The sequence below is a fragment of the Ruditapes philippinarum genome, unplaced genomic scaffold (genome assembly GCF_026571515.1).
Source record: "Ruditapes philippinarum isolate M1 unplaced genomic scaffold, ASM2657151v2 ctg1683_1_1_1_1, whole genome shotgun sequence".
Taxonomy (NCBI): Eukaryota; Metazoa; Mollusca; class Bivalvia; order Venerida; family Veneridae; genus Ruditapes; species Ruditapes philippinarum.
The window spans coordinates 24,723-50,643 of NW_026867030.1; the positions used below are offsets into that span (position 1 = coordinate 24,723).

General features: G+C 30.7%; 2 non-coding genes across 2 annotated transcripts; both read right to left on the bottom strand.

Moving 5' to 3' along the window:
- Positions 1–2,678: 2,678 nt before the first annotated feature.
- Positions 2,679–2,770, bottom strand: Trnak-uuu (transfer RNA lysine (anticodon UUU)). The gene is given in 2 exon segments: positions 2,679–2,714; positions 2,734–2,770. It is a non-coding gene; the product is annotated as a tRNA-Lys (tRNA).
- A 13,249-nt stretch (positions 2,771–16,019) lies between these two features.
- Trnak-uuu (transfer RNA lysine (anticodon UUU)) lies at positions 16,020–16,111 on the bottom strand. The gene is given in 2 exon segments: positions 16,020–16,055; positions 16,075–16,111. It is a non-coding gene; the product is annotated as a tRNA-Lys (tRNA).
- Between the last annotated feature and the right edge of the window lie 9,810 nt (positions 16,112–25,921).

Here is a 25,921-nt window from a genome sequence, read left to right on the forward strand (position 1 = left end):
ATTCATACAGCGACAGTTATTATTAAATAAAGATATTTAAATCGGCCGTATTGCCATAAAATCATGTCAAATGATTGCTTCAAATGTCATCTACCTTTATGTAATTTGATACAGAAAATATGATTACATTTACTTTGAAAGAATGTTGACATATCATACTAAGTTAAGGTCGGTTAGAGCCATTTCAATCTTTCTGTTAATTTTCATTTGTCTACAACAAATATATATATATAATTTTTGTTGAACGAAGTAGAATAAAAACATTAATAAAAAAAATTTCATTACATTTCCAATAGATAAACATGAACATGTAGTTGTATACCCTCTTTACTCAAAGAGAATGTCAATATTTCATAGGAAAATATATATACATTTGTCTGACAATTAATGTATAACGAGAGATAACGTTCGATAAAATGCCGAAGAGAAAATTACAATGTCGTCATTTTCTCCATGAGGATCAATTGGTAGAATTTTTGTGTAGCTTACATGACTCAAAGAATTTTTAAAGGTAATATAACAGTTGTTTTTCGACAACATTTCAATTGATTTCGACGTGTATGATTTGATGTTAGGAACAGATGGCTAAAATTCGAAATCGGCGTCCTTATACAAGATTTATTTAATGCAAAAGATATTTACTTCTCAAGGATCCAACGTTTGTATGTGTAGTAAATATAACCAAACTATGTTTTAAACTAGGAACCAAGAATGTCTTTATCCAGTATTCCCGAATGAAGGTCGTATACCGTATTATGAAGTGTTATTCGATATTCGCGTTGATAGAATCACTTTTAATAATTTCATTACTTTCAGGTTGAATTTTCTATCGACATGCAGCAAGTGACGTAAGACGAATGTCCTCAGCATTTTACACATATACAGCAATAATATGTAAGCTTACAAAGACAGAACATAAAGATATGGCTTATAAGTAAGGAATCCTGTTAAAATATTCATCAAAACATATAAGTTCACAAGAGTCATAGAAATGTCTAAGCCTTATTCTTTGACAAATCGAAAATGCCTACATAAACTTATCAATGATTTCACCATAGATTTGTTTTCTCTTTAATCAGAGAGAACGTGACACAAATATTGAAAATGACAACCACCATTAGTTTCTATTTAATCATGAAAAATTATGTATAGATATTGAGGGTGTGAGTAATATGTATGTGATAAAATAAATTTTCGTTTTGCCTTTTAGATCGCTTGGACAATTAAAAGGGTCGTGTAAAGGGTTTTCGGATACTGAAGGTTTGATGTTTTATATTTCTACATTTGCCGTATTTGCATTATCTAAGAATAGAAATCTGCCTTCGGCTTTATGTATATCTTTAATCTAACGATAAATGATCAGTAAAATGTAAGTTCTCTATAAAATGAACTATGGATTCATTAACATAATGTGATTTTTCGTTGTCCTTTTGAACATTTCGGTCATAAAGTAAATACATAAATTCATCAGCTGAGATAGAACAGTTGTTGATACCGTCAATATGGTAAAAACATTTTTTATTAAATCTTTAGCATAATAACATAACATTGATATAATAAATATAATTATTTTACAGAGAACTTTTATCGCCATTGATTGCTTTAAATGTTTGTTTCTTCTCTCGTTGTATGTGTCCGTAGTATTTTAGCATTACTACCAAATTCTGATATACCCTGAGTCATCTTCCTATAGTAATGGTAATTCTAAAACAATTTCGCTTCATTCATACATTTTAATAACCTACGATATTGATAATTCACAATATACACATTGAAGCAATAATATCTCCAAATTGAAATAGTTCATACAAAGAATAATGTTAATTGTGAAGAATGGTTCAATCGTTGTTATCTTGCATTGCAAGGTTATGGAGTATTATCAGTTTGATGTAAGAATTACTTATTTTCCATGTTCAAAAGGAAAGTTTTTGTTACATTAATATATTATATAATTACCACAAAGATCAGATCAACATGCATCTACCATGTATAAATATTTTTATTTAACAGTTTCGGTGACACCAAACAATAATAAAGATTATTTTTATTTAATTCAGGGCAAAACGAGCAGATTATATATCATAAATGATTTGTAATACGTACTGCTACGTAAATTTTGTTTAATTTCATGAAATTAGATTAAACCAGATGCATAAGTGTACTGACTTATATTTATTTACGATCCACTTTTTCTCTTCTCAATAGTTTTTTTTTAATTTTCAACACAAATAACAGGAAACAATGCAAAAATGTAAAATTTCAAGCGTAATTTCATAAAAAACAAAGAAGTTGTTTGTTTGTTTTGAGTTTTACGTCACATCGAAACAGTATAGGTTATATATCGCGACGTCCCAGCTTTACTGGTGGCGAAAGACCTCAGGTGCCATTCCGTGCATTATTTCAGGCACGAACGGGCACCTGAGTAGAACCATCGACGTTCCGTAAGCTAGCTGGATAGCTTCATCACATGAAAAAATCCAAAGTCCCTGTCATGATTCGAACCTACAGCGGTGAGGGGCAAGTGGTTTCAAAGTATGCAGTATGTAGGAAAACACGTTTGTGTTATGCAAACTGTGTAATGTTTAACGCATCGTTAATTTATTCAAGGGTGAAATATTTGTGATATTAAATATTGACTAAAAATGGCTAGTATGAAGGAAAAAATAATTAAAAATGTACGCCCAACGGGGGACTCGAACCCACGACCCTCAGATACCAGAGGTTCTTCAGCCTTAAAAGTCTGATGCTCTACCGACTGAGCTAGCCGGGCGCTTGATATCATGCACATTGGTGAAGTGAAAACACTACCGATAACGTCGGCAAGTTTATCCGATAAACACACTGCTTTGTATGATAAAATTGGTTTATTATTAAATTTAAGTTTCAATTGATATAACGTTTTATCTGTTCATTGTACAACACAACATCAAATCCGTAGATTTAGAGCAAATAGTGGAAATCACAGTTTGACTATATAAAGTATCACGAACAGAGTGGAAAATCGAAATTTGATAAAGTTTTTAAGGAAGTAACATGTAGAATTAGTTATTATATCCGTTTCGACGTGTATATATAATCTGATTTTATTGACCTGTCAATAATGAATACATTATAGCCATAAGAACTCTGGAACAGGACCGCATATTGCGGCGCATAAATCCGAATCCGTACCAGCTTTACATATTTTGTTTGTCCGACCTTTGAATATCTTTTTATATTATACGAGCGGATGGTCTTTAATTATCTTATCTCAATTTTATATAATCTGCTAAATTAAAAATCAGTCAAATTTACTGTATATTGAAAGACATCCGCCATTTGCCGCAACGTTCGGCGTAAGTTATCCCCCTTGATATGCTTGATTTTTGTTTTAATTTTTCTAGTACTCTCTTTATGTCACTCAATACATGGGAAACTTTCACATTTCCTAATAAGGAATACCAGATGAGTGCCTTGAATATTTACCTATGGATCATGTTTTAATATTCCTTTTTTACAGTTAGGCAAAATCTATTAGACCATATTACTAAAGTGTCTGTTTTCTCTATGTAAACAAATCATAACACGAATACGCCCGTTATTTTCTAATTCGCTTGCTCAAACGAAAATAAATTATTTATTCTCTTTAAAAGCTATTAAGCATAATACACAACGAGACATAATTAGGATTGGCCAATTGCATTGCTTTTATTATATGGAGCAAAAACAAAGAACGGGAACATAGTTAATTAACTTTAATATTGAAAAAAATATCTATAAATTGTTCTATGAAAGCTTTTAACAATGTCACTGAAATAATTTACAAATCAAACCAGTGCAAATCAAATATTCATTTATATACCTAAATTTTTTGACACTTGAAAGAAGTTTTACTAAATTCATCTTTAATATAACCATCTTTAGCCTTTTCGGACCGCCAACGGCCATGTCTCTAAACAAACGGTCCGGAATTCCGAAGTTAGCCGCAGCTGTAGCACCACCGGACCTAAGGCTATGAATCCCAAATTTTTTCTTATCTAAACCAATCTCAGAAAACATGTTAAGTACAGTTTCTCTAACCCTAGTATATGACAAATGATTAACTCCTTTTAATTTATAAGTATTTGTTGATTTACAGTAAGACACTGAACGGAAAATAAAATCGTTCGAATCATCTGTAATATTACTCATATCTATATATCTCTCTAACAAAGACACCGGGCATGTCTTTTTACCAGTCCTAGCTATAATACAGTTTTTACCATCATGATATATGTCCGTTTTGCTTGACCTTATATAGATCCAACATGATCCTGAAAAAACTGAAGATCTGATCGTCTTAGGTCACTTAACTCAGAAAATCATAAAAACCCTGCATAAGCTACAAAACACATACATAAATTTCTCAAATACATTAAATTTGAATCTTCACCTCCAAACTTGTCCATAAGTTCATTTAACATTAAAGGAGTTACAGGTTCTTTTTTCGACACAGAATGTCCCAAAATCCGGTGTGCGCCGTCCTTGAATGATTTAACCAAAGTAGAAACACAAGGATTAGAACTAAAACGGGTCAAATCATGAGCCCATTTTACCGAATAATAAACTTCATTAATAGAAACTGGAAAATTTGATCTCTGAATATCTGATATGAGATATTTAAAGCCAAATTCAAATCATTAGCTGGTATAGATTCGACTACGTGTCTCCGTGACCAAAACAACAATTTCCGAAAATCATTTGATACTTTTTCACAGTGTTAAAAGCTTTAGATTTCAAGATGAAATTTGGTAATTCAGCAGCCAATGAAGACAACTCCGGATCATGAAAATCAACTGTATTGGCCTTTCGCGCGATCAGATTTGTAAAATGTATAAAAAGAAAGACAATAAAAAAGTGCGTGCAAATAATAACTATGTTAACAAAAAATTTAACTCAAAGTACACTGTATACACAAAATTTAAACAACGATATTAGCTGTGCAAAAATGTTCAGTCAACCTGTCTATGACTTTTCCTTTTTCAACAATTATGCCAACCTGTCTATGGCATAAATCAATCTATAAACACAAAATATTACCAACTGCCAACCTGTCTATGGCAAAATACATAAAAGAAGAAAACAATCTTTTCAAAAATTAACTTCTGATAATGCATTCATGCAATAATTTTTACCGATATAAACAGTCACAAAAAATCACTGCAATTGAAGAAAAACATGTAAAACTTTCAAATTATCCCGTTATAAATACAATACTATCCAATAAAGTTTAAAACTCAAATCTGACAGCTAAAATTTTTACTGTTAAATTTGTCTGAACCGAAAATAGTATTCTTATTAAGATATTGTATAAATATGTTCTGATCTTTCGAAAAAAAGAAGCATGTCCGCGACATACGGTTTAACTTGACTGTTATCTCCGTTAACATATGCCAAAAGGGTGCTGAAGGCCAATAAGGTGCTATCAAAGTCCCCCGATGCTTGACAAGCCAACAGAAAATTTATAACTCTGGGAACTAAAGCTACAGGAGGTACTAACCAGTTATTTTCATTAGCCCAATTTACAGAAAACGCGTCAACTTTCTCAGTGCCCGGAAACCCAAACTAAACTGTTAAAACGAACAATTTTTCGTATTATAATGGTTCGCAAAACGATCTACTGTATGAGGTCCCCACATTAAATCAATGAAATCAAAAACTCTTCTGAAACGCCCCAGTCATCAACATCACATAGTTTATAATAATCAGTCAAAGCATTAGATTCTCTGGGAATCCATGTCATATGTAAAGAAATCTGATGTTTAATGCACAATTCAAATATATCTAAAGCTATCCTGTGTAAATCTAATTTCGTACTCCCCCCATCAACAATATGAACACAATGCTGATTATCGGTGCACCACCTCACAGTTAACCCCGCTATAAAAGGTAAAAAACTTTTTAAGGCAAATAAAATATCAGTTAACTCGCGCCATGTAGAACTGGTGTCCATTTCGGACTGAGACCAATTCCTATGACAAATTTTATCGCTATTACCTTCAATATAAGCAGCGCAGGCTATTTGGCTTGCATCAGAATAGACAGTTTCTGACTCAATACCAGTACTAAACAAACGTCTTGTTGGTTTACTAAATATTTTCTTTTTCCAGAATTTGATTTCTCGAATAGCTCCCTCAAACTGGCTAATATCTAAAACAGAGTCCCAGCCCTCATTTCTAGATTCAATAGCATGATGCAAATGTTTTGTCATTAATTTGCAAATATTACCTATAACAGGCATTAATGAAAATAATTTTCCCCGTGAACTTTGCTATTTCTCGTGCACTTAAAAGAGGAATTTTCGCCACAACATACGTCAATATAATCGGACACATTACATAAACCCGCATGTCCGGAATTTCAAGCAAGTTATCTTTTAAATTCCATAAAAGCCCAAGCCATTCAAGAATTTGTACTGGTTCTAATACGCATTTTTTTCAAAATTAATCAAAAAACCTGACCTAATCAAAACTGACTTCACAAACATGACGTCATTCTTAGCCAATTGAAGTGTTTTATTTACACCCCAGCCATCATATAAAAATAGCTTACAAAAATATACCATTCTCCCTGATATGCTTAACAATTGGCCGTAAACACTTGTCCAGATAAATGGAGCCGATGTCAGTCCAAAAGGTAAAACAGTGAAAACATAATATTTTGTTAAACCGTTTTCAATCCACGAAAATCCTAAAAAAGGTTGCTGAGATGGAGCTATATCTATATGGTGATATGCTGAGGTTACATCAAATTTGTACATGAAGCCCCCAGGATACAAATATTCAAAAGCGACTGACCAGTCCTCGAACTTAAAATGTTCTTTCCAACATACCTATTCATAACGCTTAAGTCAAGAATAAGACGTTTTTTCCCAGAACTATTGAGCGACACTGACAACGGATTAACTAAATAAGGAATAAAAGGAACTTCTAAAACACAACCAGAATGAACTAAATCAGTGATAGCACCCGAAACAAATTACTATGTTCAAAAGTAGACTTGTTGTTTTTGAGAAAATAACTAACAGGAGTTTCATAAAATGGAATAATATAGCCGTTTTGAACTACATCAATAACATAGTCAGAAGCTTTCAAAATATTTCTCCAAAATTCAACATGAGACCGTAACCTACCCTTAACAGACTGATTTTTGCTATGTGAAAAATTCATTTTGTCTTCAAAATACTTAGTTTGTGCTAAAATAGTGTCCTCTAAAACACAGTTTTTGTTCTGCAAAATACAATCATTTGAAAAATACTCATCTTTACAATAAGCCGGTTCTTGGTTCAGTTGCGGTTTGTTGCGGTTTCCCCGATTGCTGCTGATTGACCTTGACTGGTTGACCTTGTAAAGGGAAGGCGCTTCCGTTAACGGGATAATATCCGACTCCTTTGGGGTTGACGTAATCTTGGGCAGTTTCGACCGGAAGTGTCCAAATCCACCACAGCATAACACTGGATGAGCTGTTTCATTGTTTCGTCGAAAGGTACGAAAAGAACTGAATACACCCCTAGAAGTGTCATCAGCATAACCCGTATCACGTGACGACTCCAGCAAGCTGACTGTAGAAGTCGCAGGTTTCGAACCCGACCGAAATTTTTTCTTGGCCAAAGCTCGTTTTTCAGCACGACGGATCTTCTTATCATCGTCGCTATCGCTGGCGATTTCATCCGACTCATATTCAGCTACTGTGTCCCAGCCGCCGGGACTTTTATCAGCTAATTTGATAAGTTTATTCCTGTGAGTCAAGCTTTTGACGATTCCAGCACAAGAACTTTCTCTCAATTTTTTGAACTGCTTGTCATTGGACACTAATAAATCGTCTCTCAATTCTCGTTTAAGCGAAGAAAACTTCTTATCTAGATACTCCTGAAAAGCGACCATAGAATCTGCCGAACCGCCTCTATCGCTACCACGTGGTCGCCCTGCGTTTTCGCTATCACTATCCATTTAAGTGGAAAATAAAATGCGAATAAAGCAATGCAATTACCTCGAGTGATTTGAAATACCTGTCGATACTTTATATAGAAATCTGATACGCTTAGTTGATGCACGAAAATCTCGTGCAACACAATCCTTACACAATTACTATATATTACAGCGTAACTTAATAGCTCTACCAAGAATAAATACATTTATAATGCCGACTATACATGTCAAACACTAGTGCATGTCAACACGTGTAAACAATAAACCGTTACGATACCTGATAGTTGACAACGATAACGGGAACAAAATTCTGACAAAATAGTAATCAAGTGTAGCCAAAGGGGGGAAATCATGCCGAACGTTGCGGCAAATGGCGGACGTCACTCCTTGTCTTTTTTATAATACCGTAAAATTTGACCAGTTTTAAAAGTAACAGATTGGGTTCAAGTGATAATATATTGTTTGAGGCCAAATGCTCGGATAATACTTAAAGATATTTAGATGTAGCAGAAACGTTTTTAAAAACCGTTACACGATCGAAAATATGCGCCGCAATCTGCGGTCCCGTTCTCGAGTTCCTATGATTATAGCACCCATTTAAATACTCGGTCACACTTCGGCTCTGTCGTGTAGTTTACGAGTATTTTGAAAACGTCACACTAGCTTAATTCACATCCGCAATAGTACAGTAGGTTAAGTGATTGTCTTATATAAGAGAGGTCTGCGGTTCGGTCTCTACTGTTGTTATTGTTTTTACTCTTTCTGTATTTTGTAGTATTTTAAAGGGGAATGGCCAAGTGCTCGAAGAATTGTCTGCACGGATATGAAGCAGTTTAGAAGCACTGTTTTGTCTCGTTTTGTTTTCTATTTTACTGCATTGATATGACATTTATTGATTTTAACCCGAATGAATTTTGAATATTAATTCTTAAACCATGTTATTTAAAAAGAGTATAGACTATACCAAAATAAGTGAAAAACAATTTAAAAAAAAGAAAACGAACATCATGAAAACAATCATACTTAAGGTATTACCATCCAAATGCATTACCTCCGCTTTGAAGAGTATTCAAATAGGCTAGAACTACTGTTAACTAGACTGAAAATGAGGGCCGTAGGTTCAATCCCCAGAAGGGTCAACTTTTTTTTTCTTTTTTTTTTTAACATTATTTATGTATCTTTCATCTCCCATTTGGAAGGAAAGAAGTGTTTAATTTTGATTTTTTAATTTATATAGGTATTTATTTGCTAAATTGTTCTAAATCTAGTAATAAATATGGTACCTGATATTTTCAAAGTGTAATAAAATCAAAACTAGACGGTAAAAGTATTTCATATTTTACAAGATCATCCAATATACTTCTTTAAAAATTTAGGGAATCTTTGAAAACAGGCACTCATTTTGGGTTAATTTTAAGGATTTTTTAAATTAGGCTCCCTAAGTAGGCAAATGGTCAGACACATGGTAGGGTAGGGTAACATTTTTATACAGATTTAATAAATTTTAAGTAGAAACCATAATTTTGCTTATGTGGATTGTTAGCTAAATGGTACCTTTTGTTTCTTACCAAAAATTAATGGGAAAACATTTTTCATTAGAATGTTATTGCAGATTATTTAAGGTTCCTCATTTCTAAAAAAGGGCCCTCATAACATTCTAGCTTGAGTTCAGAAAAGTGGCCATAACTTGATTGCCGTACGGTAAACTTTGTTTAAATTTTGCATACATGTGTACTTTAATGTATATATCTGACCTATGATGTCAATTTTTTAGTCCCTTATAGTGCCATTAGGGTGGTAATAGCTTAAAGAATATTGAAAAATAAAATAAAAGAGTAAAGACAAAACATGGATATACTCAGTCTTGACCTTGCAATACGCAGAAGGTTAAAAAATTGTAAATATGGCGCTATAATGCTCGGTGCAATTATTGCATACTAATTTATTTACCTTTCACTGCGTACATCTCATGACAATATATCGAAGATAAATATATTGTGTACATTAACCGTATAATCACTATGTAATTGACATGGTAATAAAGTCAAAAATACTGTCGTTAAAACCTTTTCACCTTTACTAACATGTTTCGTTGTGATACTTAAAAATGAAAACACATCTTTCACACATATCGCAAAGGTAATTTAATATTTGTCAATTTAAAGTTTTGCTATGTTAACAACCAGTACAGGGAATTTGCGACTTATGTTTGATGATAATAGCTGTTTGTACATATCGCTTATTTAAATGGGCTTCTCTTAGTATATTTTGTATATTCAATAATTGAAACTGATAGAAGAACTCTTTTTTATACATTATATCAACCAAAAGAGCACGTAGTTTAATATTTAAAGAGAGAGAAACTATTCCTTTCTGACTGCTGTTAAATTACAAAAGATATTTGATTGTTAAAAAAATAGGTTATTTATGATCACAGTTATCTCACTGGATTTTAAGGCATTCCGATGCTTTGATTGTACATCCGGAAACACGTCAGTCCAAGAACGCGTATGACAACCTCAGCAGTATTGTTAGTTATAATTCAAACAATTATTTCACAAAAAATAACGTTGTTTTCTTAACAGATTTTATTGATAGTTTAAGAGTTTTTAACCTTTTGAAAAGTTTTATATTAATATACTGGGAAAAAACAAAAGTTTTCAAATTCTATTCTATTTTGTTTTTCCATATTACTGGTTATCTTAATGACTTTTGATTCAATTTATTGTGAATGAAACAAATAATACGACTAAATGTCAACGTGTTCCCTACCATTTTTGCAACAGAAAGATACTTCAAAGAGAATAAAAGCCCACTATTATTTTAGTTAACAAAATTTAATATTGTATTGATTATCATCAGCAAATATTTTAAAATTTTCTGATGATTGTATATTAAATGAATACTCACGAGTGCTATAAACTGCACATGATTGAATATCATTTAAATCTTAGCACTGCTTTAGTCCCTCGGGATTTCTGTCATAATGTATCTTCAACATTTCAAACACAAATAAGGAAAGGCCTGTTCTATCATACTTAATATGTGTATACGAGTAGTTTTTAGTTTTACACTGCCATCTTGTGCCGCTACATTTTTTTCTTTTTTTATAATTTTTCGTCTACACATACAGTAAAATGAAATATTATCAAACGAAATTCTAGTAAAACACAATAGATATCGATATGAAATTTTCATTTTATTGCCACAGATATTGTTATTGCCCTTTATGATAAAAGATAATATCAACATTTCATTGGGAAATGTATCAATTTGTCTGACTATTAATGTATATTATTTGTAAAATATAAAGTCTGATTAAATTCCCAATAGGAATAAAAATGTTTAAATTGTCTCCTTAAGATTCGTTTGTGTTGTTTATATAAACTTGGGCGTATTCAAAGTTAATATTGTTTTAAGTAAATGTTTCCATTGAATTTGATCCGGATGACATAATGTAAGGAATAGATGGTTAAAATAAATTGATTTCGGAGAAGTAAAATTACGAAATCCATGTTTTGATTGTAAAACCAGAAACACGTTAATCCAAGTACCCGTATGACAACCTCAACAGCATTGTTTGTTATAATTAAAACAATAACTTCACAAAAAATTCTTTTCTTAAAAGATTTTACTGTTTAAGCGAAGAAAACTTCTTATCTAGATACTCCTGAAAAGCGACCATAGCATCTGCCGAACCGCCTCTATCGCTACCACGTGGTCGTCCTTTCAATACTTAACATGATACGAGTATTCTTGGCGTGTAACACAAATTTGATAATCTAACATGTACACTTGAAAATATGGTATATAGATATTAAGGAATTATACTTGAAGATCGTTTAATTTTCCCCGATTCATTGTGACGTTTTTATGTGTCTCTGTGGTATTCAAAATGCATTCATAGTCTATCCAATGATTCCACTTTAAATCTGTTTTCTCGATTATGGATTCTTTCTGTATCAGAGAGAACGTGACATTAACAATTAACATGACAGATGCCATTACTTTCTCATTCGATAATTGCAATCAAAATAAAATCTGTACAAAACTAAAGGCCGTAAGGAATATGAATGTGCTTCATAATAAAGATTTTTATTGTCGTTTAGATTGCCTTGACATTATAAGGGCGTGTGGTGGATTTCCATCTTACCAATGTTTTGTTCTTGTAGATGTCATCTTTGAGTTATTTCAACCTTTAAGATGCATTTTGACTTTTTCTTTCAATGATCTTTAATCCTACTTTCTATGATGATTATGTACTCTTAAGAAAAACAACGAAACATTAATAAAATCTAATTCTAATGGTTTTCGTGATATCCAGTTACATGTATTAGCTGAAGTTGACTTTAATATCAAATATAGACCAGATAGTATAAATAAAACACAATAAGTGTGTAAATGCATTTATCACGCAAAACTGGCGATTCAGATCTACGATCCTCACGTATCATAAGTTCTTAGGGCTTAAAAGTCTGATGCTCTACCGATTGAGCTAGTCGGGCGCTTATTATGGTTTCAAACTGGCTAATTTATTTTGCACATAGACAAAGAAGTTTAATTATTGGTTTAATCCCTTCCAATTTATTTGTTTGTATTACCAAAACAGAACAAATTTTATTACACTTAAACTGTACAGTTTCTAGTGTTTAACAAAGAATAATACATATATATATATAATACATGTATTATATTAAACAATACATTTAGGATGAAAATGAATGAAATTATGTATGTACAACACAATAACGGATGAACTAATGTTTTCTTAAAAACAACACGCATACGTTATAGAATGAAAAAACAAGACAAACAACCTGTAATTGCATGTTTAAGAACAAGGAATTAATAAACTTACCTTCTCTATCGATGATATAAACGATATAGTGTTAACACTAAAGCGAAAGTATAATGATGTCAAATATATTTATGATAATGCTAATTGTCAACAGTGCACACTATTCTGCAAAATATCATTTTTCTATGCAATGTTTGAACAATTGCTTTCGATACATGTATGCATATTTTCTATAATGGAAAAAATGATTTGTAAAATTTGTATCATTATCTTAATTTGCCTTTATTAGTAATGACAATACCCGAAGTCGATCAAATTGAAAACACGAGTTATTCTCATTCGAAGTCCAATATACTGTATTAAGCTTGAAATGAAGAGTAACGATTGTTCTTAATTTCCCTAGTGAAATTTGCGTTATCAGCAAAATTTTAATGCAGATTTACGTCTTCATAATAAATCACAGCTAAAACCTTGATTCCAGTTAAAACCTACAAGAAAGATAATATGGATTCCATATGGTTGTTGTTTTACTTACTTAATTAAATAATGTTCATAGATAAATAAGTCAATTACTTGATTTATTCATACAGCGACAGTTATTATTAAATAAAGATATTTAAATCGGCCGTATTGCCATAAAATCATGTCAAATGATTGCTTCAAATGTCATCTACCTTTATGTAATTTGATACAGAAAATATGATTATATTTACTTTGAAAGAATATTGAAATATCATACTAAGTTAAGATCGGTTAGAGCCATTTCAATCTTTCTGTTAATTTCCATTTGTCTACAACAAAGATATATATATATATATAATTTTTGTTGAACAAAACAGAATAAAAACATTAATAAAAAACTTTTCATTACATTTCCAATAGATATACATGTACATGTAGTTGCATACCCTCTTTAATCAAAGAGAATGTAAATATTCCATAGGAAATATATATATATATATATTTGTCTGACAATTAATGTATATCATTGTAAGAGATAACGTTCGATAAAATGCCGAAGAGGAAAATTACAATGTCGTCATTTTCTCCATGAGGATCAATTGGTAGAATTTGTGTGTAGTTTACATGACTGAAAGAGTTTTTAAAGGTAATACAACAGTTGTTTTTCGACAACATTTCAATTGATTTCGACGTGTATGATTTGATGTTAGGAACAGATGGCTAAAATTCGAAATCGGCGTCCTTATACAAGATTTATTTTAATGCAAAAGATATTTACTTCTCAAGGATCCAACGTTTGTATGTGTAGTAAATATAACCAAACTATGTTTTAAACTAGGAACCAAGAATGTCTTTATCCAGTATTCCCGAATGAAGGTCGTATACCGTATTAAGAAGTGTTATTCGATATTCGCGTTGATAGAATCACTTTTAATAATTTTATTACTTTCAGGTTGAATTTCTTATCGACATGCAGCAAGTGACGTTAGACGAATGCCCTCAGCATTTTACACATATACAGCAATAATATGTAAGCTTACAAAGACAGAACATAAAGATATGGCTGATAAGTAAGGAATCCTGTTAAAATATTCATCAAAACATATAAGTTCAAAAGAGTCATAGAAATGTCTAAGCCTTATTCTTTGACAAATCGAAAATGCCTACATAAACTTATCAATGATTTCACCATAGATTTGTTTTATCTTTAATCAGAGAGAACGTGACACAAATATTGAAAATGACAACCACCATTAGTTTCTATTTAATAAGGAAAAATTATGTATAGATATTGAGGGTGTGAGTAATATGTATGTGATAAAATTAATTTTTGTTTTGCCTTTTAGATCGCTTGGACAATTAAAAGGGTCGTGTAAAGGGTTTTCGGATACTGAAGGTTTGATGTTTTATATTTCTACATTTGCCGTATTTGCATTATCTAAGAATAGAAATCTAATGTAAGTTCTCTATAAAATGAACCATGGATTCATTAACATAATGTGATTTTTCGTTGTTCTTTTGAACAGTTCGGTCATAAAGTAAATACATTAATTCATCAGCTGAGATAGAACAGTTGGTGATACCGTCAATATGGTAAAAACATTTTTTATTAAATCTTTAGCATAATAACATAACATTGATATAATAAATATAATTATTTTATAGAGAACTTTTATCGCCATTGATTGCTTTAAATGTTTGTTTTTTCTCTCGCTGTATGTGTCCGTAGTATTTTAACATTACTACCAAATTCTGATATACCCTGAGTCATCTTCCTATAGTAATGGTAATTCTAAAACAATTTCGCTTCATTCAAACATTTTAATAACCTACGATATTGATAATTCACAATATACACATTGAATCAATAATATCTCCAAATTGAAATAGTTCATACAAAGAATAATGTTAATTGTGAAGAATGGTTCCACCGTTGTTATCTTGCATTGCAAGGTTATGGAATAATATCTGTTTGATGTAAGAATTACTTATTTTCCATGTTCAAAAGGAAAGTTTTTGCTACAATAATATATCTTAATTTGAATGGTAATTACCACAAAGATCAGATCAACATGCATCTACCATGTATAAATAGTTTTATTTAACAGTTTCGGTGACACCAAACAATAATAAAGATTATTTTTATTAAATTCAGGGCAAAACGAGCAGATTATATATCATAAATGATTTGTAATATGAACTGCTACGTAAATTGTGTTTAACTTCATGAAGTTAGATTAAACCAGATGCATAAGTGTACTGACTTATATTTATTTACGATCCACTTTTTCTTTTCTCAATAGTTGTTTTAATTTTCAACACAAATAACAGGAAACAATGCAAAAATGTAAAATTGCAAGCGTAATTTCATAAAAAACGAATAAGTTGTTTGTTTGTTTTGGGTTTTACGTCACATCGACACAGTATAGGTCATATATCGCGACGTTCCAGCTTTACTGGTGGCGGAAGACCTCAGGTGCCCTTCCATGCATTATTTCAGGCACGAACGGGCACCTGAGTAGAACCACCGACGTTCCGTAAGCTAGCTGGATAGCTTCCTCACATGAAAAAATCCAAAGTCCCTGTCGGGATTCGAACCTACAGCGGTGAGGGGCAAGTGGTTTCAAAGTAGTTGTAAACAGGTACTGATAGCAAGACAAATAAATAATAATGCAGTATGTATGAAAACGCGTTTGTGTTATGCAAACTGTGTAATGTTTAATGCATCGTTAATTTATTCAAGGGTGAAATATTATTGATATTAAATATAGACTAGAAATGTCTAGTATGAAGGAAAAATAATTAAAAATGTACGCCCAACGGGGGACTCGAACCCACGACCCTCAGATACCAGAGGTTCTTCAGCCTTAAAAGTCTGATGCTCTACCGACTGAGCTAGCCGGGCGCTTGATATCATGCACATTGGTGAAGTGAAAACACTACCGATAACGTCGGCAAGTTTATCCGATAACACACTGCTTTATATGATAAAATTGGTTTATTATTAAATTTAAGTTTCAATTGATATAACGTTTTATCTGTTCATTGTACAACACAACATCAAATCCGTAGATTTAGAGCAAATAGTAGAAATCAAAGTTTGTAAATTTCTTATATTTACATGGGCTTCTCTTAGTATATTTTGTATATTCAATAATTGAAACTGATAGAAGAAATCTTTTTTATACATTATATCAACCACAAGAGCACGTATGTTGCAACCACTATTGAAATAAAACCACTATTGAAATAATTATTTCAATAGTGGTTGGGAATGCATTTCATTAGAAAAATCACTTTGCAACCACTATTGAAATAAAACCACTATTGAAATAAATTATTTCAATAGTGGTTGAGGATTATTTCATTTGAAGAATCACTTTGCAACCACTATTGAAATACAACTTCTATCGAAGTAATTATATCAATAGTAGTTGGGGATGCATTTCATTTTAAGAGTCACTTTACAGACACTTTTAAAGACTAATGTTTCATTATTTTTTTATTGTAGACGAGAATGAACTTTTTAGAAATATTACTTTGTTATTACTATTGTAACGCAAGAAACACTTTATCTAACGAACAATATCAGATGTAAAAAGTGGGTATTATACTTGCATATTTTACGGTAATAATAATCAAGACTAAAATGAAATATGGTATAATGTTACACTTTTCACGGGTGTGCAAAAATATATAACCAATTCACGCAAATTAAAATGCAAATAAAAGGTATTAAAGACTTATATTTTACAGTAATTATAACCGAGACTATGAATTTAACGTACCTCTTTTCGGATTTTTTACTGTTGTGCAGAAATAAAAAAAAATCTCGTAGAATGATGTATAGAATTGTTTTCATATTCTTTTCTTTACCTTTTTCTTTCTATTGATATATAATGTGAAAATCGTAAATTATTTGTACAAGAATTAACACATTGGAAATTACCGGAACTTCAACTCAAACCCCCTGTATATTAAAATAAATCAATTAAGGATACATGTAATTATAAACATCACTATTAAGATAAATTATTTCAATAGTGGTTAGTGATGAATTTTATTACGACCACTATTGAAATAAATTATTTCAATAGTGGTTAGTGATGAATTTTATTACGACCACTATTGAAATAAATTATTTCAATAGTGGTTGATGATGAAGTTTATTACGACCACTATTGAAATAAATTACTTCAAAAGTGGTGGGTTATGAAGCTTATTATGAGAAATAATTTGCAACCACTATTGAAATAATTTATTTCAATAGTGGTTTTATTTCAATAGTGGTTGCAACACACGTAGCTTAATATTTAAAGAGTGAGAAACTATTTCTTTCTGACTGCTGTTAAAATTACAAAAGATATTTGATTGTTTAAAAAAATAGGTTATTTATGATCACATTTATCTCACTGGATTTTAAGGCGTACCGATATCATAAAAACCATGCTTTGATTGTAGATCCAGAAACACGTCAGTCCAAGAACGCGTATGACAACCTCAGCAGTATTGTTAGTTATAATTCAAACAATTATTTCACAAAAAATAATGTTGTTTTCTTAACAGATTATATTGATAGTTTTAGTGTTTTTAACCTTTTGAAAAGTTTTATATTAATATACTGGGGAAAAAACAAAAGTTTTCAAATTCTATTCTATTTTGTTTTTCCATATAACTGGTTAATCTTAATGACTTTTGAATCAATTTATAAGGAATGAAACAAATAATACAACTAAATGTCTACGTGTTCCCTACCATTTTTCCAACAGAAAGATACTACAAAGAGAATAAAAGCCCACTATTATTTTAGTTAACAAAATTTTATATTGTATTGTATTGGATAACCTGATTATCATCAGCAAATATTTTTAAATTTTCTGATGATTGTATATTAAATGAATACTCACGAGTGCTATAAATGCACATGATTGAATAACATTTAAATCGTAGCACTGCTTTAGTCCCTCGGGATTTCTATCATAATGTCTCTTCAACTTTTCAAACGCAAATAAGGAAAGGCCTGTTCTATCATACTTCATATGTGTGTACGAGTAGTTTTTAGTTTAACACTGCCATCTTGTGCCGCTACATTTTTTTTTCTTTTTTATAATTATTCGTCTACACGTACAGTAAAATGAAATATTATCAAACGGATTTCTAGTTAAACACAATAGATATACATTGTGACATTTTCATTTTATTGTCACAGATATTGTTATTGTCCTGTATGATAAAAGATAATATCAACATTTCATTGGGAAATGTATCAATTTGTCTGACTATTAATGTATATTATTTGTAAAATATAAAGTCTGATTAAATTCCCAATATGAATAAAAAAGTTTATATTGTCTCCTAAAGATTCGTTTGTGTTGTTTATATAAACTCGGGCGTATTCAAAGTTAATATTGTTTTAAGTAAATGTTTTCATTGAATTTGATCTGGATGACATAATGTAAGGAATAGATGGTTAAAATAAATTGATTTCGGAGATGTAAATTTACGAAATCCATAATTTGATTGTAAAACAGGAACACGTTAATCCAAGTACCCGTATGACAACCTCAACAGCATTGTCTATTATAATTCAAACAATAACTTCACAAAAAATTATTTTCTTAAAAGATTTTACTGTTGGACCTTAAACAAGACTGTTCTTGATAAAAAGAATTGGTGAGACAAACAAAATTTTTCAAATTCTATTCATTTTGGTTGTTGCATATAACTGATTATCTTCATGACTTTTGATTGAATTCATAATGGATGAAACAGATAAAACAACTTAATGTCTACGTAATTCTCTCCATTTTTTCCAACAGAAAGATAATGCAAAGCCCATAATTATTTTAGTTAAAACAATATAATAATGTATTGTAATGGATGGCCTGATTATCAGCAGGAAATATTTTCAAGTTTTCTGACGATTGTATATTACATGAATACTCACGAGTGTTATAAACTGCACATGCATTGTATGGATTGATTGTATAGCACTACTTTAGTCCCTCGGGATTTTATGTCATAATGTCTTATTCACTTTTCTTTCATACACAAATGTAGAATGACCTAATTTTTCTAACAAGAAAATCTAAGTTTAATACTGTCTTCTTGTGTCGCTACACTTTCTTATTTTTTATAATTATTCGTTTACACGTACAGTAAGACATTTTTTTTATCAAACTAAATTTAGTTAAACACAATATATATACCTTATGCAATTTTCTTTAAATTGGAACAGATATTGTTATTGTCCTTTATGATTAAGGTATATATCAACATTTCATTGAGGAATGTATCAATTTGTATGACTTTTATTTGTAGAATATTAAATCTGATTAAATTCCCAATAGAAATAACAATGTCTAAATTTGTCTCCTTAAGATCAAATCTGCCGAATCGTTTGTGTAGTTTATATAACTCTAGAGTATTTATATTTCACATTGTTTTAAAAGAAAATATTTCCATTGATTTTGATCCAGATGACATTATGTGAGGAACAAATGGTTTCGGAAATGTAAAATTAGATTCCTAATAGGGGACCTTTGTTTTAAGCTAAAGAAATCAACTACCTAAAATTGACATTATTTGAAGACAATTTGTTGTTTGGCATATATTTCTGAAAATTTAAACCCTTTCCTTCTTTGATGATTAAGTCCTTTTGTATCAAAACTTTATTTATGTGTGCTCTTGGAATATTATACATATTGAGCGATAACAAGTTATTGAACATTGATGCAACATAGATAAATGTAAGATTTATATTTAGAAAGGCAGTATGCTAAAATAGGTATCAAAACATTTAGTTGTCCATGAGTCAAAGTAATGTATTGATGTGACTCTTTACGGTATTGACAATATTTTATAATCTTTCCAATTATTCCACTATAGATCTGTTTTCTCTATCATACATTATTCCCATATCAGAGAGAACGTGATATAAACAATTAACATAACAGACGCTGCTAATTTCTCATTAGACAATTATAATCCTAATAATATATGTACAAATCTGGAGGGCGTCCACGATATGTTATAAAATTGTTATATATTAAAAAAGCAGGCAACATATACTAAGGATGATTCAACATTATTGTTGTAGGAATACTAGAACCACCCAACTAGAAAAATGCTGAAAAGTGAAAACTAAAAGTACCCTGACTTTGCCCCCATTGACTTCATTTTAATTCTTTTCGCTGCATGCCTCCAGATGAGCGAAAATATTTCAATAAAATCTAACTTGAGAAATATGTACTAAGATGTTAGGAAAAGTAAAAATATTCAAGATTTAAGTGATAATTTACATGTAATATGCGATAAATGACTGATTTTTTCAGTATTTATAACTATATATCTACTGCGTTACTAACGCAGTAAGGGCTATTTTTACATATTCCGTCCTCTTTTTAGTAATTTACGCGGGTTGTAAGTGCCATTGATAATGTGTAAATTGCTTCCTTTTGGTTATTTCACAAAATAATACTTTTAAACACATTTTCAAAATTTTCATGAAAATTAGCATGACTCTGGAGGAGTGCTGTTTTAAGCTACATTTCAGGTTCAAATTTATTATGCGCAAGCGACTCGGATCTACAATATTCCAGTTATTTCAAAGCTTTCCTAAAAGGAAAATATGAAAATGCCTTCAAAAATTACATCATGAGACGACTGAAAATGTGTATATTTGTTGGAGGTGAATAAATTTAAACAAAAATCCGTGAAACCTTTGCAGAATCAAATTTTACGTGCTTAGATGCATTCTTTTTTGAACACTTCTCGTGTACCTAAATCCATATGTTTTTTATGAAAATCTGTTCTCATGCAAATCCAAACACAGTATCATACAAATATATCTTTGTTTTATATTTTATAGACAACTCTTTATGTCATAAATTGCTTTATATATATTGTCTCCCTATCTTGTTGTGGCTAGTCTAATTCAGTATTACTTTATTTCTAAATATAACCCTTTAAATAAAATCAAATATGATGCTTGAGCTAGCAAATTGTGGTTGTGCCCATTATCATTAAACAGCTGTCGAAATGATTATACCTTCTAATCCCTCTTAAAAACGACATCTTTAAAACAATTTATCCTCGTATTACACTTTTGAGATCATCTGTAAGAATAATTCTGCATATATAACTTAATATTAACCATGACACAATGATAAAAACACGGAAAAATGTATCGTTATGGATGGACTGATTTTAAATTGAACCAATGTTGAATTTTCCTGACACTTGCTTTTGCATCGATTATTGGCAGTATTGAATATATTGATAGATTATATTTTTGTGCTAAACTGTTCAGGAGAGATAAATCATAGTTTGATAATAGTCTTCAATTCTTTAGAGGGAAAGCAAAATACACTATAACTCTTCAAATAGAATTATAATGTACGGTAATGGAAGGTCTGGTTTTAAACTGAAAACAACTTTTAAGTTTTCTTGATAATTAATTTGGAGTGAATACTCTTGTGTGTTATTAACTGCACACAAACTGAACCGATTGACAGTGAAAGATTAAATAATAGCATTGTTTAAGTCTTTAGAGGATTGAATTGTAGTTTGTTTTCCAATTATGTTGCATAGCACTTCATATTTCAAAACATGACTGTTCATGGACCAGCTTTGACCTTTGTGATATATGATTTAGGTGCGTGTAAATAGAAGTTTTACCAATGTCACCAAGTTATCTTTTGCATAAGTTAAAACATTTGTACATTATAACATTACAAGGAGGTTTACTATTCGTTATTGTTAATTTACATTACAAATTTAATGTTTCTTTTCTTTCTTTTTTGCTGTGTATTATGTTGTTAATACCTCTTATTACCCAACATGTCCAACAACAATTAACTTTCATTTCCATATCTTTTTTTAAACGTGCCAGTTTGTGCATTTCATGTCTATACTTTATTATTAAGATCGGTCCGATAACGACAACCAGATTGAAAATTGCTAACTTTCTAGTACATGTAAAGAAGCAAGTTAATAGTGAAAATGTTACGTATACCTAACACAAAAATGCATATATAACTGTTACAATACTCTTTGAGATATTGCTTTCGGAGAGAGTTTCTAAAGAAAAACTTTTCATGCTTCCTATTCATTCCGTACAATTAATTATTTGTCAATTATCATATAAATGAAATAATAATAAAATATTGTTTAAACTTAATCACTTGATTTTCATGATAATTGCCAAACAAGATTAAATTAGATATACATCTCTCTCTCACTCTCTGTTCTTGTTTAACGTAATTTCCCCTTATTGTAGGCCTAATAGTCATGTTATATCCATATGCTTTATAATTTGTAAAACAACATTTGAAAGAATAAATTTATAATCTTTTGAAAACGTTTGGGTGCAAAGATAAAATTCAAAAAAACTTTATTTTGCCATAATTTGGGTCAATGTGACTCACGGACATTTGTATGAATATCGTTCGGAATGTATAGATAACGTCAATTTGAAAAGGTAGTGGGACAGCCTTTACGTTTGGGTTAGTTTTTATATGTTCTCTTAAATAGTTTTCATTATCAATCAATCTTAAAACATCCTTATAATAGCAAACTCTTGAAATATGTAACTAACTAAACTCGACAGCGATAAAATGAAATACTCCAATATCATTAATTACGACACAAAATATAAATCTTTTATTTTCAGTTGTGGCAACCAGCGACGATGACTTTGTAATGGCATTGTCATAATTTCGTGTACATATTTAGGTGTAGATTTGTTATTTGATGTCAAACTGTAACATCATTTCTAATGTTTACGTCTTATTACTTGACATTATTTGTAAAGTTATAAAATGTATGTACGCTATCCTAGTCAAAGTAAATTAACTGCACACTTTTATTTTATGTACAATAACAAAAAATAACTAAAATTAAAAAAATTCAATACATTATCCAAGATATGATAACTACGTATACTTCCCTCTGTAATGTTATAAAAATAGCACATAATAGGCCTGTTTTAGTTTTACAATGAAGGATATATTGAGGTACAATAAAAGTCAATACCAACATTTCACTGGAAATATATCAATTTGTCTGAAAATTAACGTATATCATTTGTAACGTATAAAGTCTGATAAAATCCACAAGAGGAAATAATAATGTCATGATTTTCTCCTTTAGATACAATCTGTAAAATTGTTTGTGTGATTTATATGACGCGGAAGTATTTAAAGGTAATGATGTTATCAGGCAAATTGATTTTGACCTGGGAAAGAATTATGAGCTGATAAATACGATATACATTTCAAGAATCGTGTGTAAGTAACTTGCCCAGCTGTTGAACAAAAAGCGAGAATTCTGTTTTAAAGCAGTTGAAATATCACGATATTAATGTTTTAGAATAAGATTAAATTGACAATATGTTTGTATCAAATTAATTGAGCACTTGGCTTGCAAAGTTGCATTACTGGATGAATATTTCTTTGAATATGTAAAAGCGCTGTTTCTTTTCTTTAGTCCACTGAGATAGATTTCTTGTTTTTCCTACTTTATGCTTACAACCGTGTTGTTTGTGCCGTGTAGCGGCCCGTAAAATATCTCCCCGTATTTTCATTCAATGTTGTTATATTTTCATCCTCAAGGGATTGTTCGACGTCCAGTGTTGGTTTCTTCCTCCAATTCCTATCTATCCGGTTTGGTGTCCCGATTTGGTCCTGTATGTGGGGTTGTGTTCATTGAATGCCGCCATCCTTTTTGATCTTTGTTTTACATATTCAAAAAGAAACTTTTAAAACCTGTGACATATTCTCAGAGAAAATGTCGAAGGAAGAATGCTACTGGTGCCTGTTGGTCAATCAAGGTGGCCTGAAGGGTTAAATGTCAGCATTCTAAGCATCTTAGAATTAAACATTTAAAATAGCAGTATAAAACATTTAAACAAGGTAATGGTGTTTATTTAAGAGATTTGTAACACCAAAGTTGTAGCCCTGCGCTTGTTATTATATAATCTTAAATGTTTGTGTCATTCAATGGAAACCGACGTTTGGCCTTCAATTAAAAGATATTAGTGGAACTAAATGAAATGTAATTTTATTAAGAATGAATTAGGGATCATTCTGAAATCTATGTTTTCAAAGATAGAAGATCAGGCAACAAATCAAGGGAAATAAATCAGTTTTTATGTTCCAAACATTGAGCCATCCCACGAGTCTATAATTTTAAAGTAAGTTATGAACCTTACATGATTTATTGTAAATATGTCCATCGTTTAGGCACGTCTCAGATGTTTTTTTTCCACATAGTAATTATTACCTCCCCTAGTCGCCATTTGTAGCGTCATTCATAATATATCATATGTTTATTGATATATTATGCTCACATTTGATATTCGAAAAAAAGTAATATTTTCCATACAGTCTCAATAAGTTTCTGGAATAAAAGGATTCTAACTAAAGATGAACATAGTATACCTTTAAGATAAGATAAAAATTTCTCACAATTCTATCGTCTTCATGAAATCTGATGAAATTTTACATGTTGGTGTTATAATAATATTTTACTGCATATATATAAAAGAATTTGACAATTAACTTAACTCATATTTTGTCAAATATATGATATAACAATTGACCACAAAAATGGCTTCCACCTTTTGCAAGGTTTGTAAATATTGTAAAAAATCGAGAAACAACAATATCGAAAATATCATTACTAGATATCGGTTTATATTGGAAATTAAGATGACAGTGGCAATTAGATGGTCTGCCAAATATTTGACAATTTGCAATACAAATCAATAATATTTCGAGTGCTTATAAATGCCAGGAAATGTTTAAACCGGTATATATGCCATTATAAAACCAAGTTAAATCACTAATTATTTTGGACTTTTTTCTTTAAGAATTCTATAATTGTATATTTTTCGTAGTTCATATGTCTAGACTATTTTTTTTATTCATTTTAAGCAAAATAAATGAGGTTTGTGCTTTTTATTGTAATAATATTTTGGACATAGACGTTAATTGGTGACGGGTGAAATGATGGGTTGTAGATTATCGCCAAAGAAATATCATTTTTAAATCATATTAACAATTTGCCATTACATTGACGTATTCCTTTATTTTCGTCTGCTATTTGAAAGGCCCCTCATTACTTCCTAATAATACGTACATTGTTAAGAGCATGCTAGTTGTTAATCACCTGAAGAAATAACTGCTGAATATAAAATTGTTTGTCACACAAGAAGCAAAATGTAAACAAAGTACTATTAACCTGAATCCATTTTGCTTGTGTTGTTTTCTGGTTATAGGTACACGTGTAGTGTCAGTATTTTGTATGGATTTCATTTTGGTGATTGTATTACAAATAATTTGCACATGCAGTGTAACTTTCATCGGGTAATAAGTATTTTACATGTTCTTTCCTAACAAAGGAAAAAGTATTCATTTCGGAAGCAGAATGTGCCTTTAAGTATATTGACAATAGTGATACAAAACAAACGACATTTTTTGCGCAAGTTCGTCCTCTTGACAAATGACATTTTAACCCCCTTATGGTATGTTATGATTACAATTTTCGGTTTATCGTACAAAATTTGTTTCGCAAACGCTATAAGATAATAAAAGTAACATTTTCTATTTTTTACATTTAGACAACGTTATTAAGGTCGACCCATAGTTTATACTGAAACTAACCGTTTACGACGTCAATAATCATTAATGTATTTTTCTCTACGAAGCAAATG